We start from the raw sequence: 15,124 nt of genomic DNA, 5'->3' as shown, positions 1-15,124 counted from the left end.
GAACATGTTTTGTAGAGAGCGGGGCATTTTCTTATCCATTATCTCCGTTGGACGGCCGAGAATTTTGTGCATCGCCTGTTTCGTGCGGCACCGTATGCTCCTGGTTCTAAGCGTCTAGCGAGGGCCAAAGTAGGCCCAATTTTCAGCTTAAATACGTCGTTGAATCTTTTTACGTGTTTTATTGTCGGCGGTTACCAGAGATCCCAAATATACCCAAGTCCATGATCACCGTCCAAGAGAGGCGAGTGTTGGTTTTATTCGAGCCTCTCGCTTTCATATATCTCGCTTTCACCGCATTAATTTTCTAGTCTAACTTTCCTGGCCTTCACTTTTGGTCTTGCGTAGATTGCCTTCACCGTCGCAAAGTTTCTCTTAATAACATCGAGGTCGTTTGCGAAGCCTATGAGGTGACCGCCTTTGCTGCGAATCGCGCCTTTCTTTCTTTTCAATGGATTACACCCTCAAGAACAATGTTGAACTATGTGCAGGAGAGTCCATCTCCTCTAACAGCTAGCTTAGCTTTATTAAGTCGTGTCAGTTTATCTGGAAAACTGTAGTCGAGCATTATTTGCCATAGCTGGTCTCGATCGACTGTATCATACGCTGCCTTGAAGTCCACGAAGACTTGATGTGTGGGAATTTTTTTTTTTCTGTGTGGACTCATCACTGCGACCAGAGCTTAGATCTAATGTGATATTACCCAGGTATTTTCTGTACTCCGCACTTCATATTATTAGTAGTAACACTATCGAAGTAAGTGATACGCTTATCATTCATATCAGTGCTTGTATGTAAGTTTTTTCACCTTTCCGTTTGAAGCTTATGTTCCACTATACCGAGCCTCTGTCCATCCTAAAAATATCGCCTAGTTACAATTCCCTGGAGAGAATTTTATGTTACTCACACCAGTTTTATTATACTGGGGACTTATTCTTGTTAGAAGAAAAGTCAACAGAGGTACTGTAGAATCCAGATTGGAGGAAGGGTACGTGGTGGGGAGCCTGAGTATCAACCCATGCTCAAAGTCCTTTGATAACCAAATGGCCTGATTCTACTAAGATTCGGACTCATGACCACCCGCTTACCAAAGCGGACTCTATTACCTTGCGGCTACGGAGCTCCCTATGTGTGGACATATTGTACTTCCGGTATTTCTGAAGGATCTGCCGCGAAGTGGAGATTTGATCCGTAGTAGCACGTGCTTGCGTGAAGCTTTTGGTAGAGGAGAAAGATGGCGGAACATAATCTGGGAGGGGACTTTGTAGGCGACGTAATCAACATTATGCCTCGGTAGTTGCTGCATTGTAGCCGATCGCCCTTTCTATAGAAGTGGCATACAAATCCTTCCATCCATTCTTCTGGAAGTATCTCTTCCTCCCAAATGTTGGTCTGAGTCTATATCCGCCCTCCAAAGGGAGCGTATATTTGTTAAGTTGTAGAATAACCGGCCGTCAAAAAAAAAGTTGTCAGTTTGATTTGTTGGCCGGGGGCCTAGCGTAGTTGATAACATCTCTTCCAACCTCGCTGGTGGGTTCGAATCCCACCGCCGCACATAGGAGTACGTAGAGCAAAAACCTGGCCAAAATTATTCTGATGAGTTTTCAGATAACAAATGTGTCTTAACATAAGACATAAAAACTTATTATTAACAAGATTTCATCAAGATTTAATCACCTAGCAGTGATATAACAACTTATCTGCTATTACTCTGCAATTCTAAAAAGTACAAATATAGTAAGATCTTGTTCTGGTGAATACTTTTTGCCTTTCTCCTAGAAAGGTATAGCAATCACTTGCAAAACCGAAAGTATAAAAGTGCTCCAAAGGGCCGAATGGCATATATCACTCGACTCAGCTCGACGAGCTGAGCATTTTCTGTGTGTGTGTGTGTGTGTGTGTGTGTGTGTGTGTGTGTGTGTGTGTGTATGTGTGTGTGTATGTGCAGATTTTAATTCTCACTCACTTTTCTCAGAGATGGCTGGACCGATTTTCATGAAATTAATTGCAAATGAAAGGTCTTGATGTCCCATAAGACCCTATTAAATTTCATTGTAATCGGATTTTTAGTTTAGAGGTTATGTTTCAAAATGTAAAAATCATGAAACATCATTATCTCGAAAACTACACAACCAATTTGAACAGAATTGATTCCAAATAAACGGGCCACCTGAAAAACTCTTAACTTTTAAATTTTATAAAGATTGAACTTGTGGTTCAAAAGTTATGACAAAAAACGTGTTTTGAAGACTACTTAATCTCACTCATGTTTCTCAGAGATGGCTGAACCGATTTTCATAAAATCAGTGTCAAATAGAAGGTCTAGTTGCCCCATAAGACCCTATTGATTTGTTTTGCAATCGGACTATTACTTTGCCTGTTATGTTTAAAAATGTGAAATCCAGCTATGAAAAGGAACATATTCCAAAGACTACTTGAACTCACTCACTTTTCTCAGAGACGGCTGACCCGATTTCCACAAAATTTGTGTCAACTAATAAGTCTAGCTGCCTCGTAACACCCTATTGAATTTTACTGCAATCGGACTGTAACTTCGTCTGTAAAGTACTGAAATGTGAAAATCACGAAACTTCATTATTTCAAAAACTACACAACCGATTTGATCAATATTATTATCAAATGAGCGGGCTAGTTAAGGGTTAACTGATGAATTATGATTGAACACGTGGTTTCAAAGTTTGGCTGCCCTATACGTTCCCATTTCATTTGATCATAATTGATTTAAGCCACCGTTATGTATTAAATTGTTAATAAAACAATGAAAGTCTATTATTTCACATCACTTATTTGAACATAACTAGAGTCATACGAACGAGTCATCTCTCGAACTTACAAATAACAAACTTCATAACAATATGATATGTGGCTCAAAAGTTATGGAAAGAAAAGAAATTCAAAGACTATTTAAAACTATACCTGCTTTGATTGATATATTTATGTGGCCTCAATATAATTTAAATGTGGTTTTGTACTATTTGAACGTTCCAAAGTCATTGATTCCTTGCGATGTGTTCAAAGTCTGCAAATGCACGACGAATCGGCCATAGGATATGATCAAAGTCAAAATACAAATCGTTTGGTTTATCGGTTTTATTGATTTTATCGAAATGACAACATCCTCGACTTTTGGCTTCTGTGCATCGCCCTAATTCTGAATATATTCATATTGGGTGGTATTCGGTCATTTTCTGCAAATTTTCTGGCATCAATCTAACACCGGAAATACCAATATTGGGAGGTATTTAGTTATTTTGGTTGTTTTCCAGAAACTAACAGTGGTCGTCTTTAAATTTAAAATGGTGTCAAGGGTGAATGTTTGGTTTCTATGCATCATCTCGATTACGGAAATATCCATGTTGAGTATTATTTGGTCATTTTCGACTGTTTCCTATAAGTTGCCATTTAGCGATTCAAAATGGTGTCTGAGGTCAATTGTTAGCTCATTGCATCATTCTGGTTCCAGAGATACTCATATTGGATGGAATTTGGTTATTTTAGGCTGTTTTTCACAAACCGGAAGTCGCCATCTTGGATTTCAAAATGGTATTTAATATAATTTCTGGCCTCTGAGCGTCATTCTGGTTGAAAAAACACCCATGTTGGGTGTAATTTGATCATTTTCGATTTTAGCTGCTGTGTATCATTCTAGATCCGGAGATACTCATGTTAGACGGAAATGGCCGATTTTTTGGCTGTTTTCCAGAAACCACAAGTTGCCATCGTACAATTCATAATGGTGTCTGAAGTCGATTTGTGGCTCCAGTGCATCATTACGATTCCGAAAATAACCATATTGGGTGGTATTTGGTCGTTTGCTGCTGGTTTTCCGTAGCCGGAAGTCGCCATATTAGAATTCAAAATGGTATCTGTGGTCGAATTTAGCTCCTGTGTATCTTTCTTGTGGTCCCCGTGGCTCTGTGGTTAGCGATGTCGAGGATCTTTTTGAACTGGAAATTTTCTCGACTCAGCACTGGGGCGCGGTGTATCGTTGAACTTATCCTACACATGCAAAATGTGCCAAAAACAATATCCAAAATGTTGCCTGAGGTCGATTATGGAACATATTTATTACCACTAAAAACATTCACCTGCCAAATATGGTTCCATTTAGTTGATTAGTTCGCGAGATGTGCAGAAATTTGTGCAGTAACATGTGCTTCCATAAGAGGGAGGGGCGTCGAACCATTATGGACACATTTATTACCCTTTAAAACATCCACATGCTAAATTCGGTTTCATTTGCTTGGTTTGTTCTTGAGTTGTGCAGAAACGTATGTTTCATTTGTATTGGACCCCTCCTTTCCAGAAGAGGGAGGGGTCTCAAACTATCATAGGAACCTTTATCGGGACCAAAAACCCCTACATACAAATTTTCACGTCGATCGGTTCGGTAGTTTTCGAGCCTATATGGATCAAACAGACAGACAGACCGGACTACATTTTTATATGTATAGATTACAACATCAATATTTTAGAACCTAAAAAGTGACATACCTTTTTGGACTGAAGCGTTCATGTAAATCTATTTTTACAAATAAAAGTTTGAATGAGAAAGGCTGGGTCTGACCGCTAGGTGGATTAATTTAGGTTTTTGTCAATCACTCGCTTACAAAGGATCGTCTGAAATGGTCTTAATAATGTTGGAAACCGCAGTGCTCCCAGTAGATCATTGAGTCATGGGAACTGCGTAACTCAACTCATCCAATGGTACAATTTCTCGTTTGCGTTTTGCGTCTCTTGCTTCGATCACTGCCATCTATCCTTTACTTGGACGACATAAATGCGAAGCTTTCGACCAACTTTACAACATTATGGTTGAGCTTTACCAGTTTTGTCATATTTCGAAGCTGTCAATTTTATATAAACTAACTTTTGAAGCGACTCTGTTGACATCTTAAGACCATGTGCTTCTTGGAGGACATTTGGGTTTTTTTGTGAGACTTTTACCCTTCGATCATTATTTCGATCTTTTGTGGTGACATTTGAGGGTTTCTTTAAGTTTTTCCTCCAGAATCAGGAACTTTTTAATTATCGAATGTTCATAGCATTGCGCAATCAATCCGAATAGGGATTTCTCGACAAGTTATCACAAAACCTGAAAAAAAAACTAATCAAATTTTTACAATCGATGTATGACAAAGTCATGATAAATGCACTCTTTCAATAAAAACAAAAATTCAGCAAATCTGAATGTTCCAACTTCGCATTGGTCGCAATTACGAATGGGTGAGCATGGGGCAGATTTTCTTTCTGGTACTTATTGAGAAACACATAACCTTTCCAATGGTTGGTGAGTTTTTGCTGGGACTTGCTGGGAACCCAAACAAAAATTCTTTATTGTAAAAAAATTGTCGATCAAAAGAAACTGAAAAACACGTGTATGACAATGCCTTGTTTTTAACAAGATTTTTCAACCTATACAACACATCACCGACACAAATTTACTTAACATACCTTTGTTGTATCCGCCCATATTGAATTTACGCTCAAGAATCACTTTAAAGTTATAATAACATGTGGTAGTTTATAGTTTTCGTACAACAATTTGTGACTTATTCATTGGCTCTAATTAATAACAAGATTATGATAGTTACTGTAGTTTGTAAACAACTCAGATAATTTCAAGATGGCCTGCATACAAAGTAGTAAGTATCAGAGAATCCAAAAAGGATCAATAGCACGAGGAACACTTGAATTATTTTTTTCGCATTTTGAACAGGTTTTTGACTGAAATACTCCTATGTGCGCCGATAAAGATGTTGATGGTTGTAGGGTGATCCCCTCACAATCAACCCAACTGGTCTAGATTTAACCCTAGCCGACATCAAGAGATTCTCTGAGGCAAAAAATCTCTGGAATCACGCCTTCCATCGCATGAGGAAGTAAAGCCGTTGGCACCGGTTCGTTAATCAACGTGTTATGAGTTAGGATTTTAATCACAACGACTCGTGAAGCTGTGAAGTTGATGCACCGTTGCTCGTTGTCGTTCGTGTCGATGTGTAGGCTGTGAAACCCTATTACCGGTCTATACATCACTTCTCTACAAAACTGGGCGTTCATATCCCCGACAACGATCTTGATGTGTTGTGGTGAGCAGCTGTCGTATGTTACCTCCAACTGCGCGTGGAACGATTCCTTCTCGTTAGGCCTGCCTTCCTTTCGGGCAGTCTACGTTGATGATGCTGTAGTTGAAGAAACGACTTCTAATTCTCAGCAAACACCCTACAGTTGATTACGCGATTCTGCATTTTGCCCAGCACGTACAAACCCGTTCCCGCGTCGTTAGGTTTCCATCACTCTGGTAAAACTGGGCTTTGCCGCTTTAGACTCTTCACACTTTCTCACTTTTGCGATAAATCCTCTGTAGAGTGACGATATCAAACTTTGGGGGTTTTTACTACTCAAGCAGCACTCTGTCTTCGCCAACAAAATTTAACGATTTGCAGTTCCAGGTACCGAGTTTCAGCTCGAGATCCGTTTTTTGTTGTATTCGGCCGTGCCGAATAATCCGAGACTTTTTTTTCATTGTTCGTTATCTCATTGTTTATGTACGTTGCCTTATTGAATGGGGTTGCCATCTTAGCTATAACACAGGTGGCACGATTTTAAGAAAGTCTGTTCAGCTCTTTGGCTTCGCCTTTTTTTTAAAGGTGGCGGGGAAATCTGCGAACAGACAGCTGAGAAGAGATCTCAGGGTGTGGGGATGAGACTAGGGGAGTCCCGACCCACTAAAACCCTCCAGTCTCCAGCCCTGGTCTTCCCGGGACGACGGTTAAGTAAGTAAGTGATGCACCCTCTTTACTCTTATAACCTCCTAGCAAACTACCTGGAGACTGGTGATTAGCTACCACTGGCGTGTTGGTGGTTGACTCGCCACACACGTTGCAGCTCCAGGACAATCTGAGAGGCAGCCGCACAGACCGCGTTCCAGATGTCCGGGTCGACGCACATCCTCTGGACTAGGTTGTCCGGAGTAGTGCCAGGCCCGCTCACAGCCATCTTGTCGCTCCTCGCTCTTACGAAACGGGGGCATACGAAGAAGACATGCTCAGCAGTCTCCTGCTCCTCCACGCACTCGGGACACATGAGGGATCCCACGTGTCCGATCCTGTGCAGATATTGCCTGAAACAACCATGGCCTGACAGGATTTGTGTCAAGGTGGAAGTTCACTTCACCATGTCGTCTCCCGACCCAGCCGGATATCTCCGGTATAAGTCGGTGCGTCCATCTGCCCTTTGTGGAGTTGGACCATTCCCGCTGCCAGCGGAGCATCGAGAATGACCTTCTGGTATTTCGTATGCCCCTTGTGTCACGTTGGTTGAAACACTCTCTGTCCTCCTTGATGGCGATGCTGATTGGCATCATGCCGGACAAGACACAGATTGCATCGTATGACACCGTACGATACGCACTCGCAACTTTCAGGCACAAGAGCCTGTCCTGTAGGTACTTTCCAGTTTACCACGGTAACTGTTAGTACCTAGCGCTCTGGACCACACTGACCCACCATACCTAAGTATGGACGAAACCACGCTGGCAAGAAGTCTTCGCTTGCTGCCATGAACCGCTGAGCTATTGGACATCATACGAGATAGTGCTGCAATAGCCGATGAGGCCCTCTTACAGGCATCGTCAACGTGACTCCCGAACGTGAGCTTGTCGTTCACCATAACCCCCACGAGCTTCAGAGATCGCTTCGAGGTAATGGTGCAGTCTCCGACTCTGACCACCGCCTGTTGCTCCGATTTACGGTTGTTCACAACCGTGACCTCTGTCTTATGATGCGCGAGCTCCAGTTTCCTGGAGCGCATCCAGTCCTCGACCTTGCGTATACAGTGCGCGGCCGTCAACTCGACCTCCTCGATGGACTCGCTGTAAACCTCCAGCGTTATGTCGTCTGCAAAGCCGACGATCAAAACCCCTACAGGGAACTTGAGTTTCAACCTCCGTCATACATGACATTCCACAACACCGGACCCAGGATAGAACCTTGCGGAACTCCTGCGATAATTGGGACCACAAGTTGCATCAGCTGCTGGGAGAACCACTCATCGTACGAACGGCGAAAATCGGGATACTACGGTGGGCTGGGCATGTCGTTAGGATGTCGAACGATATCGCGGTGAAAATGGTTCTTGATAACGACCCGACTGGAACGAGGCGACGGGGCGCGCAGCGAGCAAGGTGGCTCGATCAAATGGAAGACGACCTGCGGGGCCTCCGCAGATGACATGGCTGGCGAGCTGCAGCCATGGACCGAGTTGAATGGACCCGACTTCTTCGAATAGCAAAGGACACTTCGGCCTGGAGCTGACTGGTAAGGTAAGGTACGTATCTTAGCTATAGCGTTCGAGACAACACGTTTCATAATTCAACCGCCCGCTTCGAGTCAGACGCTGTTGTCAGCCGCCCCTAACCTGGGAAACAGACGCTCAGAAAGGATGGGCTTTTCTTCGAGGAGATCAGCTCTCCCTTTCGCTTCTCTCGTTACTCGTATCACGGCTGGTACCACGAGAAGAAAGCGATAGGGCCAGCTGGAGGGCAGGATGCTACAGAGCGCAATGGGGTCTATTTTATGTCTGCAAGTACATGAAGCACTGCCCAGCCATTTACCTACCGGAATGCGGGTATAGACGACTTGGATCCTGTCGAGCCTGAGCGTTGTTTGGTTTGTAGGCTTCAATAGCTGAACAAGCCGAGGGGACGCTTATATGATTAGCCTATATGAAAGAGAAGGTTACTGGACCGAAGACTATGGATCTCTGAACATAAAGTAGATAAGAGGTGTTAGAAAAAGCGAAGAGATCAGTCAGAAACAGAGCTCAGGATGCTTTTATCGTCTGGTTTTGTGTTTAAGTTTCGAAGTTATATTTTCGCGTTTTAAAAATTGTTTCATAGCGTAGAGTTTCTCTCTTTTTGTGTTAAGGGTTTGTATCCTGATAATTATTATAGGTATTCTTCGTTATAACGCAATTTTTTTCAAATCGTTATGTTATATTGTATTTACGTTACATTAAATCATGTTTTTCCATTGATATTTTGAATATAATTCACAGTTTTAGAGTACCGTACTTTTCATTATTGATTTTCATTGTTTAAATTAACTATTCATTTGTCTTAACAGATAGGAACCATAAAGTGACATAAACACAGGAAAATATTTGAAATATATATAACATGCTTTATCTGCTACCTGATGTTTGTTCTCGATTATCTTGAAGAGTTTTCTGGTCATCCAAACAGTCAGTTGTTTTAGTTTTGAGGTTTTGTGTTCTAGTCTGAAGCTTTATATTTTGGCTACGATTTCGGTTTGGTTTTAATCAGGATGAGTAGAACATGGTGTAACGGTTTGACCAAAAAGTAGGCGCTGGGTGAGGAAGCGTTTTTTCACTTTGGAGGATCACTATGCAACAGCGAATAACTTTTTCGTATTTGTTGATATATCCTCACTAACTAGGCAATTGAATACTGCAAATTCAGGTTTTTAAGTCGAAAATTGTTTCTTAAATTATTGAATAGTGAGAAGACAGAACTTCAAATGTGGAATACAGTACAGGTCGGACTCGATTATCCGGAGACTCGATTATCCGGGGGCTCGATTAACCGGGGCTCGATTATCCGGAGAAAATGGTTCGATTATCCGGAGTATTGTTTGTTTCTGTATTTCTATAACGTACTTTTGTCTTCCGGGTCATTGGGAGGTTCGAGGTTGTTCATAATTGTAGCGGTACAAGCCCCGTTCCGCTTAGGCAGTTTGTTTTTGGCAGCTTTTTTGTCGTTCCTTCAACCAATTCTTACTCAATAATTTCCAAAATCAAGATATTATGGTTTTTTGTTGCCAATGAGGACAACCGCTATTAGTGAACCAGTTTCGGAATTATGGTAGGAACATATCCCTGTAATATAATGGCCATGATCATTGCAGTACTTAGAACCGCAAGCAGGCCTGTCCCGGTTCTGTTCCGGATACTCTCGGATTATGGAACCAAAACTCATCAAGCGAAATTAATAACGACTTGAAATCCACAAAGTAGTCCATAACGAGTGTCTAGGTCGTTATAGATCACTCAAGAAATGGAAAAAAATGAGTGTTTGTTTTTACATCTTCGAGATAATCAATAAAACATAATTTATTATTACGCATATATGTATAACAAATGCCGACAAACAGTCTATAGACAATTTTTTAATTTTTTTTTGTCGGCACATGAATTGTATACAATTTATTATGATAGAAAACTCACTGTTCTAGATGACAGATATTAAAAAATCAAATAAAAAAAAGGCTCGATTATCCGGAAGGTTCGATTATCCGGAGCGAAATGTTTTTCAAAACTCCGGATAATCGAGTCCGACCTGTACTTTGAAACTAAACACATATCATTAAAACCATGATGTATAAAGACATAGTGTAACGATATGTCAAAAGCAGAATCGGCCATATTGAAAAAAAAAAATTCCAGCGAGTAGGTTTGTTTATAAACAACTGGGGTATAAAAATTATCGCATCTCATCATACATCATTTAGATGCATTTAAATTATAAATATGGCAATGATACATATCTTGCTATCAATATTCATTAGTTTAAGAAACAATTTCCAACTTAAAACACCTGAATTTGCGGAATTCAATTGCCTAGTAAGAGAGGATATATCAACAAACACGAAAAAGTTATTCGCTGTTGCATAGTGATGCTTCATCTCCAACCCTCCGAAGCGGAAAAACGCTTACTCACCCCGCGCCTACTTTTTGGTCAAACCGTTACACCATGTTCTACTCATCATGACGTAGTGTTTTGGTAGACATCGGTTATGGGGTGGTCAAAAATCCGCTGCTTTAACGAAAGCAGCATTCTGAAAAATATTACCAATACCAGTACAAATCATCATGGCAATACTAGCACCGGTTAATACTTCAAAAGTGTTTTTATTTTGAGCCGTCTAATACAATGAACATTCAATGCGCATCAAATGCATCAAATTCGTTATAAACAACACACATTCGTAACTCTGGAAAGACACAATTTTGATGTGGTTACGCACAGTCCAACTTTTGCGTGTATCGACCAGTATCACTTGGTGATTAGAATAGACCAATGACTTTCGGTTGTCAACAACATCCGCTATCATCCCTGAAGTTGTCATTAAGCACGTGCAAAGCATTGAGGTAGCGTTGCCGGATGAGGGACAGCTCATGGAAGCCCCTCAAGAGACGAGCAGAATGTAGCGCGAGCATTCATGGATTCGTCAAAACATGAAGCGATAAAAAAAGAAACGGAGACAGCAGACCCATCGTTTCTGGGACAAAAAGCGCCGCCTGTAAGAGATTTAGTGTGTAGAAATGGAGCAGGTGTATCGTTCTCGAGAAACACGTAAATTCCACATACCAAATTTATCTCGACTGATCGAACTCGGCAAAGTTTTCGCAAATGTCAACAAAATATTTAAATGAATATTCTGTAAAAACATCGATCTGAGTAAGAATGGACATTTCGTTTGCCGAAGTTCTTGGAAATTTTGCCTAAAACTTGTAAAATATTTCGCTGAGTTCATCAGCTGTTAAGTTCTTGGCGTAAGCTTTAAGCCGCGAATTAAAATTTGGGATAAGGAATGAGAAATCTTGACGGATGAATGTGAGGTGATCGACAGATGAAAGAAGCACTACAATAAACACCAGAATGGTGCACAGGCAGAGGACCAAGACCGCCCCCACCCTCACGATAAGTGAAGTTAAGGATGCTATCAAGCAGCTCAAGAAAAACAAATCAGCTGGATCACAACGGAGCTCATTGAGCTGAGCCCGGACTTTCACCATAGCCTACAACGTGCCCACATCAGGGTTACGATGGATGGTTTACAGTATTGATTGAAACCTCGTTAGGAAGACGCAAGTGACTTCGACAAGGCGATGGTATTTCCTGCCTATTGTTCAAATGTGCGGCCTTTAATATGCGGGGCACGTCCTTAATAAATCCAATCAGTCAATTTGCTTTGCCGACGACGTAGACCTTATCGGAAGGACAGGCTCCAGGCGGTTGCTGAACAGTACACCAAGCTGAAAAGTGCAACAGAAAACGTGGGTTTTAAGGTGAGTACGCCAAAAACCAAGGGTTGCATTGCGCAGCACGATTCGAACGATTTTCGCTATTTTCGAAAAGGTCACATAATGTCAGTTATGCTTTAAGCTTAAAAGAAGCTGTCATTGTCATTTGTCCTGCGGCTCATCTAACCCGCGAAATCGAAACAAACACGAAAAACTGAACAGAACGCGCCCCAGCGATCATTTAGTTTTGTTCGAGTTGCTCGAAACGAAATGCGCAATGTCACCCCAAGTATCTGATATCAGGGAGAACCGAGCGCGATAGGGCTCGTATAGGTAGTAGCGTTGTAATCGACTTAGATGAGTTTGAGGTGGTTGACGAATTTGTGTACCTCGGATCATTGGTAACGTCAAACAATATCTGCAGCAGGAAAATCCGCAGAAATATCGTAGCTGGAACTCGTGCCTACTGCGGACTTCACAGAACCTTGAGGTCTGGTAAACATCGCCCCCGTACCAAGTATACTATGTATAAGACGCTTGACAAGTTGTCATGGACCGAGTTTGTTAGTGTAACGCAGGTGAAATCAAGTGTGGGGTCTTTGTTCTGAACCTAAAATGTAGTGTTTTGACTTGAACATTAGTGTTTTGGGTTTAAAAATTATTGTGCAGAATTTGAGGTGTTGTGTTTCTCAGGTTTTGTTCTTCAGTTTTCAAGCTTTGTGGTGTAGTATTTTGATTTTGTGTTTTGTTTTTAAATATCATATGTTTTTAAAATTTATATGTAAAAAATACGAATATGAAGCTGTCTTTTAAAAATTTTATTTTTCATAATTTTATACTCACTAAATGTACAATATTAACAGTGGACTACATAATTTTTTTCAAATAAATTTTAAAATATTTCATTATTTTGAACTGTGTTAAAAATAGAAAAATGAAGATGCTGCATTCCGAAAAAAAGGAGATCCTCACGGATTAGTTCAAAAGTCAAAGCGAAGTTCTATATTAAAATAACTCAAGATCAAAAAGCCCTAACTTCAACGCCAAACAAAATTCGAAGGCAGAATCACATGCTCGAAAACTTTATTGTGATTATTAGGCGAAATTTTCATATGTTCGTTATATTATCGTCCATACTTACCTTACATGCTGTAAAATTTCAGACAACTTCCAGGATTGTTTTCCCATATCACAATTCACAATGGTCCGACATGTAACACCTGAATAGTTTACACGAAAATTTTCCTACAAAATACCTTGTTTAGCAAGCAAATTTGGGTCTTTCATCACCAGTGGTAAGTACAATAAAACAAGGAAATGTTCCTGAAAAAAAGTGCCCGCAGAAACGGTTGCTACCGTCCATCAGAAGCGACGATGGAAAACTCTTGTTTTCACTGATCTGACATCATGTTTGACCCGACCTGACATCATTCTGGGCTCTGAAATTCGTAATTTCGGGAGGTATTGGTCTCTGGAAAAGCGGGTGCTTTCGGGAAGCAAGCAGGAAGTTAAAAATGGTAAACATTTCCAACAAATCTGGTTCAAAGCTCACAGCAATGTCACTGGAGAATCTGTACAATCTGGTGGTAGGACTGGAGGGAGGCGCAAAGTTTGATTTTTTATATGGATAGATTAAGAATTTTCCATCAGCTATCACTGATTATTGTATGAATGTACTGGAAAATGCGTCCAATCAACTGACAATAGTTAGTGAAACAAAACGTTTTTCAATAAATACGAAAGTGTTATCTCTATAAGTACATAGTACCTCTATGGGAAGGTAGGTAATTATTAACCAGCTTGTCAGTGATTTCAATTATTTTGGCTGAGATAAGGAGGCTTGAAGTGGTTAAAATTCCAAAAGGTGTTTGATTGCGTAACCATTTACAACTAAGCTATATCGCTCTTTGTCTTTTACTACGAGCCATGATTATATTTGTTCTTTTTTGTATATCTCGTGAATATTTCACAGCATAGACATCTTCGGTATACGCAGCTCGTATGCTAATGGAGCACAATTTAAAATATGCATGCTCGGCCTCGGAGAAGCAGACAAAGAAAAGCAGCAAATACAACGTGTTCGCAACTGATGGAATATCAACGATTTTTCGAATGGGATCGCAGTCTTATGACGTAAGATGCCTGATTGTCGTCGTACATATTCCATCATCATGATGATAGAGAAGAATTATAATGAGCAATCTGAGGCAGCTACTGTTTTCTTTGTTCCACACTGATTTGCTGATACACAGGCATGTTTCGGTCTTTAGCTTCGTTTTCATCATCTCTAGAATAACATTTGCAAATGATTGCATAAAAAAAGGGTTCGGAAATAGTTGGTTCTGAAATTGGATCGATTTTGGGTTTCAACGTGAGCTTCATGCAAACAGCAAAGTAACAGTTGCATCTAAATTAACATGGTGTTGAACTAATATTTTTACTCAGGTTTACATTTTTGTTTTCTAAGAGGTATTGCCTACTTTTTTATGTAATAATAACAAAATACTACAAAAAACGCTAGCAGTTTATTCTTCACAACCTGTCGTCGTTTGATAACAAAATATCTTTTCACACTTCTATTTGGGTCCCTTGTTGGAGTCGTGAAATGCAAAGCTATAAATTGTCTGACCAAAATAAAAAGTTGACCGGAGTGAATGAGTCTGCGAATAGGAAATTCAAAGTAAAATTGGCACTAATGTCTGGTTCCACACTGTGTAATATACTGGTTTCCCACTGTTAATCCATCGAAGCACGCGCAGTCGTCTTTACGGAACACATTAGGCTTTGATGTATGGCCAGTTCTCTGGAGAAGTACCGTTTTTATGCTGTTACGGAAACACCATAAAAAAAACTCCCATGCTATAGAGTTCTTCTAATGAGAACCGGCGTTTGTAGTGATATTATAAAAATGCAAATTTTGGACCTGTCGAATTAATTTGGAGCTGATTTATCCGCTTGTGGAACGGAACTCAACCTTGATGTATTTTTATGCAACCTAGTTTTCCCATTGCTGAGTCAACGCTCAGCCAAAATATTGATGTTATCGCTAGATTGAGCGAAC

The 15,124-nt window shown here is 40.6% G+C and overlaps 1 protein-coding gene across 3 annotated transcripts in view; it reads right to left on the bottom strand.

Annotated features, from left to right (window-relative positions):
* Positions 1–15,124, bottom strand: part of LOC129726870 (uncharacterized) — a 131,014-nt gene that overhangs the window by 34,224 nt on the left and 81,666 nt on the right. The window lies entirely within an intron of this gene.

This window comes from Wyeomyia smithii, chromosome 3, assembly GCF_029784165.1.
Source record: "Wyeomyia smithii strain HCP4-BCI-WySm-NY-G18 chromosome 3, ASM2978416v1, whole genome shotgun sequence".
Lineage (NCBI taxonomy): Eukaryota > Metazoa > Arthropoda > Insecta > Diptera > Culicidae > Wyeomyia > Wyeomyia smithii.
This window is presented reverse-complemented; position numbering and strand designations above follow the sequence as displayed.